Genomic DNA, 8115 nt, shown 5'->3' with positions numbered 1-8115 from the left:
CTGCAAAAACATCCATGGCTTAAAGATCCACCAAGCGAGGATGAAGTGTCTGTTGGGAGCAGAAGCAACGCAACGCACAGGTGTTACACCTGGTGAGACGCAGGAGGGGCCAGGCCCGGAGTCACCCCATAGTGCCCAGAACCTCCAAGTGTTGCAGACTAATCCCACAAGCATCAAGTCTGACAGGAGGCAGATCAAATGGCCTGCAGCTAGCATGACTTCACTGTGGAAGCAGTTCGATGATTATGTCAACCAAATTCTGGAGGCAATGGCGAAGGGAGAGGCCGACAGAAAGCTACAAGCTATGACAACAATCATTGTCAGTATTGCAGCTGAACGGTTCGGCGAGGAGGAGAAGAAAAGATCCGGAACATCTTACTCAAAGAATCAAAGAGCTGTAAAGATCCACAACATCAGGCAGGAGATGAAAGTGCTGAAGTCCCAGCACAAGGTGGCAGGAGAAGAGGAACGCACTGGCCTGGCCCAGCTAATGTGCATCCTTCGGAAAAACATCAGAGTTCTCTGCCGGGCTGAGTGGCATCGGAGGCAGCGGCGCGAGAGGGCACGTAAACGTGCTGCTTTCATTGCTAACCCCTTCAAGTTCACTTAGGATTTGCTGGGGCAGAAGCGCAGTGGCAAATTGGCCTCCTCGCAGGAAGATATAGACCAACATCTGAAGCAGACGTACAGCGACCCCGCAAGAGAGCAGGAGTTGGGAGAGTGTGACAACCTCATAGACCCCCCTGAACCAGAAGTGCAGTTCGACATGTCGGAGCTGCAGCTAAAGGAAGTCAGGGAGGTTGTCCGCAGAGCAAGGGCAGGCTCTGCTCCAGGACCAAGTGGCACTTCATACAAAGTGTATAAGAACTGTCCCAAACTCCTGCTGTGTCTGTGGAAAATCCTGCGAGTCTTCTGGAGAAGGGGGAGGATCCCTGAACAATGGAGAGTGGCCGAAGGGGTATGGATCCCGAAGGAGGAAAACTCCACTCAGCTAGACCAGTTCCGCATCATCTCCCTGCTGTGTGGTGAGGCAAAAGTTTTCTTCAGCACTGTTTCCAAGCAGCTGTGTACCTACCTGGCAAAGAACATCTACATTGATACATCTGTCCAGAAAGGCAGCATTTCAGGAATGTCAGGATGTCTGGAGCACACCGGTGTGGTGACACAGCTCATTCGGGAGGCCAGAGAGAACAAGGGCAACCTGTCAGCGCTGTGGCTTGACCTGGCAAATACATTCGGTTCCATTCCACACAAGCTGGTTCAGCTCACTTTGACAAAACATCATGTCCCCAGCAGGTGTAGAGACCTCATCGCTGATTATTACAGCAATTTCAGGATGAGGGTCTCTTCAGGAGCAATAACATCCAGTTGGCACAAGGTGGAGATCGGTATCATCACAGGGTGCACTATCTCTGTGACATTGTTCTTCCTAGCCATGAACATGCTCACTAAGTCTGCTGAGCCAGAGTGCAGAGGGCCCCAAACGAATTCCGGACAACGGCAACCACCCATCAGGGCATTCATGGATGACCTCACAGTCATTACAGAATCAGTCCCAGGCTGATTTTCAAGTCCTTCTGAAAGGACTTGAAAAGCTGGTGGAGTGGGCCCGGATGCGTTTCAAACCCCCCAAATCAAGATCAGTGGTGCTGAGGAAAGGGAAGGTGGAGGACAAGTTCCGGTTTAACATCACAGGCACAGCCATCCCAACTATCACAGAGAAGCCAGTCAAGAGCTTGGGCAAGGTTTTTGACTGCTCTCTGAGAGACACAACATCTATCCAGTCGACCTGCACTGAGTTGGATGGCTGGCTGAAATTCGTGGACAAGTCAGGCCTACCTGGGAAGTTTAAAGCCTGGGTCTACCAACATGGCATTCTTCCCAGGATCCTGTGGCCCCTCCTTGTCTACGCGGTCCCCATCTCAACAGTCGAGACCTTGGAGAGGAGGGTCAGCAACCACCTCCGAAGATGGCTTGGATTACCAAGGAGCCTGAGCAGCACCGCACTCTACGGTAACACCAACAAACTGCAACTGCCTTTCAAATCCTTGGAGGAGGAATTCAAGGTAACTAGAGCCAGAGAAGTGGTTCAGTACAGGGACTCAAGTGATCCGAAGGTGGCTAAAGCAGGGATCCAAGTGAGGACTGGCAGGAAATGGAGGGCAGAGGAAGCGGTTCAAGAGGCAGATGCAAGGCTGCGTCACAGGAGCCTGGTGGGAGTGGTCACATGAGGCCAAGCTGGGCTAGGATCCTTTCCAACTCCCCAAATGAACACCAGGGGGAAGGAAAGGCGTCGTCTTGTTCAGGAGGAGGGGAGAGCAGCAGTGGAGGAGACGAGAACCTGCAAGGCAGTGGGAATGAAGCAACAGGGAGCTTGGAGGAGATGGGAGAATGCGGTTGAGAGGAAAGTGACCTGGGCTGAGCTTTGGAAAGCCGAGCCTCACCGCATCAAATTCCTCATCCAGGCAGTGTATGATGTGCTTCCAAGCCCATCAAATCTGCACACATGGGGCATAGCAGAGAAACCAGCATTCCCATTGTGATTGTGTTCCAAGTGAGGAACCCTGGAACACATCCTCAGCTGCTGCACAAGGGCACTTGGAGATAGACGGTACAGGTGGAGGCATGACCAAGTCCTTAAGACCATTGCTGAAGCCATCAGCGCAGGAATGGCGTGGGCAAAGCAGTTCCGACCCTCCAAGAAAACCATCGCCTTTGTCAGAGCTGGGGACAAACCAGCTCCTGCCAGAAGACCATCATCTGCAGGCATCCTGACGTCTGCAAGAGAATGGCAGTTGCTGGTGAACCTTGAACATCAGCTGAAGTTCCCCAGCCATATAGCAGTCACCACTCTGCGACCAGACATTGTTCTTGTGTCTGAGTCCACCAAGCAAGCAGTGCTGCTGGAGCTGACAGTCCCGTGGGAAGATCACTTGGAAGAAGCCTTTGAGAGGAAGCTCTCCAAGTATGCAGGACTGGTCAGCGACTGTCAGCAGGCTGGGTGGAGAGCGAGGTGTCTCCCAGTGGAGGTTGGATGCAGAGGATTTGCAGCTCGTTCCTTGGCCAGAGCCTTCAGTATTTTAGGCATTGAGGGAGAGAGAAAGAGGAGAGCCATCCGCAGTACCACCGACGCGGCAGAGAGAGCCTCAAGATGGCTGTGGCTCAAAAGAGGAGAGCCATGGAGTCACAGTAGCTAGCTAGCCATCTGGACACAAGCTGGGGTCTGATCAGCCCCGGCTGGGTCACCTGGAGGAGGGCGTATGATGTTGAGAGACCCGAAACGCCCTAAGATTCCAGGAACATCACTGATGATGTGTCCAGAGGCATCAGTAGATGTATGTACACAGATTCAATTTGTCCTGTTACTGAGTTTGAGTTATCTATATAGTGTAATTGAGCCATTCACTTTTCAGTCTAATCTTGAACACTTAAAGGCGCTCTGTGTAAGAATGTGGCCAAAATGGTTACTGCACTCAAATTCAAAATACTGCCGCAAGTCGTGTCCACCCCCCTCCCCTACAGATTTGAGGTTGCTGCTCTGTGCTGAATTGCTGTGTTGTGTTCCGGCGTCCGGTGATCTAACACCGGCAAAAATAGAAGTCCTGCGTATCTGTTGCAGTGGACTCCGGATTGCCGCAGCTGAGACGGAGCTGGGACGCAGCACAGCCGCAGCCGGTGGAAATACACACATTGACTAGAATTTAATCCTATCGGCTCTGCTGCTGTGCCGGAGCGCAGATGCAACCAACACGCATCTGGTGGAAATTGGGGGTGATTTGTTTGCCCACGGGCGGCTGCCGTGGCAGGGTTGCGTCACCGCGTCCTTGATCTTCAGTTTTCCAGCGGACCGTCTGAGCAAGTCTGGCTTCTCTGCTGCTAACGCTGCTGCCGGGATACAGCAGAGGAGGAGCCGGCTGCTTGCCGTGCTGCTAACGTTTGTTTCTCAAAACAATCAGTCGGGTCGATGACCCACCTGCACATGGGCTACAATGTATGATCGAAAATGAATAACAGTTGAAAGTATTCGAAATGTCCATCCCTGTCTAGCTATGATGCTAGTTAGCCAACTTTGGCTAAAGCTTACCTGTCGAGGAGAAGAGTAGTCATTTCGACATCTGATTTCAAATTCTTCTCCGCTTTCAACCGTCTCCACCGTTCAAAAGCATCTCCTATATAAACCCTCGCTTTGCTTCGAGTTTTGTCTTGGCGTTTTTGGGAATCATAACGAGGTCGTTTGGGTTTAGTCACACCGTCAGCCATTTAAGCTCAGTTGTAACTGTAACTGATGCTGAGACTCTACTGACTGTGTGACTGGTAGACGGCGGTGGGTGGCGCAACAGGCCAAAACACAAATTCAAAACATAAACATGACTTGCAGATCGCAAAAAAAAATTTTAAATGCGAATATTCTGGCTGTACTATTGTTGTCGGTGAGATCAGTATGTTATATTAACATTATTCCTTAGTCTCTGTGACATATTAGGAGGATTTTACGACTATTTGCTTTAGATTTCTTACATATAGCTCCTTTAAAATCTTAAAGTAAATGTGTGTGTGTATCGCGATACATATCGAATTGTATCGTATCATGACCTGTGTATCGTGATACATATCGTATCGTGACCCATATATCGTGTATCGTATCGTATCGTGAAATCCAAGACGACATACAGCCCTAACCATCGCCTCCTACCACGCTGCCCCTGTTTTTGTCTTTTATGCAAGAGGTACATTATCAATATCTCCTCCACTGTCGCCATGTTTGTTTTTGAGTTTGTTGTTGTCATAAACTTTTGATGCTGGACTGCCTCCTGGTGGATATATTGGTTAACATCCATGCCAACGTAAAGGGCGCATGGAAGTATGTGGGCAGTGACGGTAACATTGTTTGAAACGGACGTATACATTTTCGTATGTAAAGGGAGCATAAATGAGCCTTTAGAGGAACTTAAGGCAGCTGCTCTTGACATGCAACGAAATAAATCGCCAGGATTCGACGGGATACCTCCTGAGTTATATGTGACATTTTGGGATGAGCTGGGCCTGTTGCTTCTTAACATGTTAACAACTTCTATAGACAAAGGCAGCTTTTCAGGAGATGTCAGTATAGCCCTGATATCCTTACTCTTGAAGAAAGATAAGGATCCGACAGAATGTGCCAGTTATAGGCCACTCAGTTTATTAAATTCGGATCTTAAAATATATGCAAAAGTACTAGCCCGGCGCATTCAGAATCACATGCCAACATTAATAAACTGTGACCAGGCAGGTTTTATATATACTAGGCTAGCTGTGGATAACGTTAGACGACTCCTCCATATAATTGATGCTACAGTAAACAAAACAACTCCAACCACAGTGCTATCCCTTGATGCTTCCTGGTGCTGGGCAGTGACAAAGGACCCGAGCATAGTTTCAGGCTGTCTTTTATAGTGCCTGAGTAACAAGTAGGGAGCATTCTCAGTCCATCTTACTGTTAAAGGGGTTGTAAATTCATTCCTATCTTGAGTATTATGTGAATGCTTTGATGACTCCCTTAATGTGTGGTAAATGAATGTAAATAGACTTTGTAATGGTTTCCGATATGGAAAATAATCTGTGTGTTTGAACTGATTACTTAATTGATCCCAATAAAAGATGGTCCAGTGGGAGGGGCCTAGCCTTTAAATGAAGGGGATCTACACTGCTTAGTCAGTCAGAGAAGGGATGTGGTGTTGTTCAGAAGTAATGGTGTTTCCGACCAGTGCATTGCAAATATTTTTCTGCTGCATTGTTGCTTCATTATTTGCTCACATTTCCCTGGACTCTAAAGGACAATAGGGAATGGGTGCAGTGACGTCACCATGGACGTCGCCGCCATGTTGATGGCTACAGGCAGCAGTAAACAAATGCAGTAGTTGAGACGCATCGAGTGGAGAAAGCGAGGGAAAAGATGTTAAGATGCCAGAAAGGAAAGGGAATTTACCGGAATACATTGAACCACGAAGCCAGGGACTGGTATATGGAGAAAATTAACGCTATAAATGGTTTGGACCTAGCCTTGGACCAAGACGTTCATTACATGAACGAACCCCGTTTTTCGTTTGGGGGTCCCCGGTCTAGACCGATTCATGTCTCCATAAACGTTCGAATCAAACATGTAATGTACTCACCTCATAGGCACAGATGTTAGGAAGGTGTACGGGGGTTGCCGTGTGTTTGTATATCCGTTATTGTTCAATAAACATGCATTTTTATCTCAGATGTCTGAAATTTTCTTCACCCCTTCTTCGTCCTGCAATGAATGAGTGCACTGGCTTTCTACTGCGCCACAGTGCCACTTTAGCGGTTGGGAGGTGTATTGCACATTGGTAGTAAGAGGCAATGAACGTCTTGGTCCAAGGCTAGAGCCTCTTACTACCAATGTGCAATACACCTCCCAAGGCTAGGTCCAAACCATTTATAGCGTTCATTTTCTCCATATACCAGTCCCTGGCTTCGTGGTTCAATGTATCCCGGTAAATTCCCTTTCCTTTCTGGCATCTTAACATCTTTTCCCTCGCTTTCTCCACTCGATGCGACTCAACTACTGCGTTTGTTTACTGCTGCCCGTAGCCATCAACATGGCGGCGACGTCCATAGTGACGTCACTGTGCCCATTCCCAATAAAACACTTTATTTTTTTTGCATCATATGGACTTTGTCTTGCTACCTTTTTTTTTTTTACATTTTGAGGTTAAACTAGTGATGGTGAGATGAAGCCTCATGAAGCATTGAAGCTTTCCAGCAAATTGGTTCAGAAAAGGGTTTATTTCTCGAGGCCTCATGTGCACACGAAACCACCTGCTGGCCCAAGTGTGTAAAACAGGCAGCTGTGATCTTAACCATGTCAATCTGTGATATACGGTATTTTGTGTCAGTAATAGCTGTTGGGAATGACTAACAATAATAATAATAATAATAATAATAATAATATTATAACTTTCTTTTTATCAATATAGTGTATTTTCTAGTGAGTATATTATGACTATACTGTATCAAATACATCTACAATAAACTGTTACTGTTTTGTGAATGCATCCTGTGTGTATAAACCAATCATTTGGCTAAAAATTTTATTGTGGTGTAGTGTCATCTTATATAATAATGGCAAAAGGGGTAATATTTGTGTTCTGTGTCACTTCTGTGCAAACCTCGCACCAAGATCTGAACCGCTTCCCGAACCAGTCATGTGGTACAGCCGGGCCGCGAGGCTTCGGACATCATCAATGACATCATTCGTCTGAAACGATATAAGCCTTGATACGCGCATCGCGGAAACACTTCCTGGATTACTCGACTCACGCTTCGAAGCATTGGCACAGCACGTAACATCACTAGGTTAAACTACACCTTTTTCAGTCAGCCTTTCGACATACTACCCTCACTTTAGATCAGATTGTGACATTTGGTGGCAGTGGTGGGATGGCCACCCGAAAGGTCGCTGGGGGGGGGCAAAGGAAAAACCAGGAGCAAGACAGCCAAACTTAAAACAGATCCTGAGCCAGCTGCACCAGATGCAGAAGGTGAGGAATAGGGCACTGATGAGGATGGGGAGGGGCCTTCATGCCAGCCTCCCCGTGCAGCACCGCCACAGCAGGAGATGGTTGCGCTGCTACGTCAGTTTATGGGAGCTCAGAGGGACAGGGAAGAAGTGCTCTTAGGGGAACTCCGAGGCCTACGGACAGCCATCCAAGCTGGCAGTCAGCCACCAGTAGCACCAGCAACAGCGCCACAGCCGCAGCCATCAGCAGCACCAGCACTATAGCAGCAGCCACCAGTACCAGCCCCACGGAAGGACCCCAAGTTGCTTCCATTCCAGTTTGGTGAGGACATTGAAAACTACCTCCTCCGCTTTGAGCGGATTGCCAAAACTTGGGCGTGGCCAGAGACTGAGTGGGCCTACAGACTTGTGCCTAGCTTGTGAGCTATTATCAGGTAGCTCTAGTAAGTCCTTAAAAACTCTCCAGCTAATTCAGAATGCAGCAGCACGTGTACTAACAGGAACTAAGAAACGAGATCATATTTCTCCTGTTTTAGCTTCTCTGCACTGGCTCCCTGTAAAATCCAGAATTGAATTTAAAATCCTACTGTTAA

General features: G+C 48.0%; 1 pseudogene; it reads left to right on the top strand.

Annotated features, from left to right (window-relative positions):
- Positions 1–193: 193 nt before the first annotated feature.
- Positions 194–3227, top strand: LOC126407187 (uncharacterized; annotated as a pseudogene).
- The last annotated feature ends 4888 nt before the right edge of the window (positions 3228–8115 follow it).

Source organism: Epinephelus moara, chromosome 2 (genome assembly GCF_006386435.1).
Source record: "Epinephelus moara isolate mb chromosome 2, YSFRI_EMoa_1.0, whole genome shotgun sequence".
Classification (NCBI taxonomy): Eukaryota; Metazoa; Chordata; class Actinopteri; order Perciformes; family Serranidae; genus Epinephelus; species Epinephelus moara.
Note: the sequence above shows the minus strand (reverse complement) of the source record. Positions and strands in the feature narration are given on the sequence as shown.